This window comes from Lynx canadensis, chromosome X (genome assembly GCF_007474595.2).
Source record: "Lynx canadensis isolate LIC74 chromosome X, mLynCan4.pri.v2, whole genome shotgun sequence".
In the NCBI taxonomy this organism is placed as follows: Eukaryota; Metazoa; Chordata; class Mammalia; order Carnivora; family Felidae; genus Lynx; species Lynx canadensis.
In genome coordinates, this window is record NC_044321.2 from 80,009,483 (window position 1) to 80,011,460 (window position 1,978).

Genomic DNA, 1,978 nt, shown 5'->3' on the forward strand with positions numbered 1-1,978 from the left:
CTCAGCACGATCCCCGTCTTGCTGTCCCTCTGCCAGAATCAAAGGCAATAACAGGAGTATCACAAATCAGTTGGTATCTCTCACCCAGGCTGCCTGAGTTACCCCTCAAGCTCCACCAAGTACCAACTGATCCTCCCATGGAGAAATGGTCGTGAGTATCCTTTATGACATCATGTGTGTTCACATGGCTACTTCCTGTGTCAGTTTGGAATTCTGCCTACAACATTGCTAGGCCACTGATCACATGGCAACTCCATCCCTGCTATGGTAGGGAAAGAACAGGATGGGAAGTAAATGAACACTTGCCCTGTGGCAACCAACATTTGCTCAGTGTTGGGCAGACTCATTAGATTTCTTTGACCTCCTCACAGAAACCCCATGATGACTGTACCCACAGTCCCTTGTCAGACCACGAATATTAGGCTCACAAGGGTTATGTCCATTTCCCAGGATTTCTCAGCCAAGTCCGTGGCAGAACAGAAATTGTGTCCTCACTATTGGTCTGCCTCAACATCCTAAGGGTTCCTCCAGCTACTGTGCTGGTTCTATTTTAATGGTGAACTTTCAGGTCTCCAGGACAGACTTCTGTGAGCAGACTAGGGATGATGGTTTGTGACCAAGAGCTGGTCACTCCTGCTTGGGGGTTGTGGGTGGGGGAAGGGTCCAGGTGCCTTGGACCAAGTGGAGAGATCTGTCTTGAACTAGATGGAGAAATCTGTTCAGATCACAGGGTTTGCAGGTTGAGTCACTTTGAGCTGACAGTGTCTGGCATATAATGGGGCCTAGTTAGTATTTGTTAAATGAATGTAGACAACAATGTAGATTTGGGATCAACAAAGCCACTTTTGAGAATCCATACATCTCAACCATTTCTACCCACATCTATTTATTCCGGGCGGGGGGTGGGGGGGGAAGGACTACAGAACTGTTTCATAACCTGCTTGTAAAACTAGCATGTGTTGAATTTTTCTTTTGCAAAATTAGTATTTTTCATTATGTACAGTTAGAAATAGAGCTAATTACCCCCCCTCTTGATTATAGCTAAGACTACTGATTTTCTAATCGTAGGAAAGGGAGGCTTTTGCAAACTGGTGACAGAAATGAGGAGAGGATTTCCTTAAATCTAGCAGAGATAGCTTCCTGGGTGTCTGGTATGTGTAGGAAGATTGTTCTGGACCTATATACATGTCTGTGGGTGCTCAGCTTGGTGACAGCATTATCATCCTTATCTCAGAGGAAAATAAGAGTGTGTGTGTGTGTGTATGTGTGTGTGCTCGCACGTGTGTGCATGCGCACATGGGCATGTGTTAATATCTGCTTTACATTTGTATAATTAGATTACATATACATGTATTTCAAATCATGTTGGACAGTGCATTGCCACAGAAAACTGGACCGTAATGTACATTTTCTTTTCGTGTATTATGTATTATATATGGCCAATTTTTGCTTCTTGTATTTTTTTAATGTTTATTTACTTTTGAGAAAGAGAGAATCCCAAGCAGGCTCCATGTTCAGCACAGAGCCTGACACAGGGCTCAATCCCAGGGCCGTGAGATCATGCCCTGAACCGAAATCAAGAGTCAGATGCTCAACTGACTGAGTCACCCAAGCACCTGTGCTACTTGTTTTTAATATTCCCTTTACGTTTTTTGTTTGTTTGTTTTTTGTTTTTTGTTTTTGTTTTTGTTTTTTAGGGGCATCTAGGTGCTTCAGTCGGTTAAGCATCCGACTTTGACTCAGGTCATGGTCCCACGGTTCATGAGTTGGAGCCCCACTTCAGGCTCTGTGCTGACAGCTCAGGATCTGTGCTGACAGCTTCAGATTCTGTCTCCCTCTCTCAATCCATCCCCTGCTCACACTCTGTCTCTCAAAAATGAATAAACATTTAAAAAATAAGGGTTTTTTTTACATCTTCGCATTTTAATATTTGAATTGATTTTCAAATTTAAAGTACTAGCATTCTCTATAAAAGGTA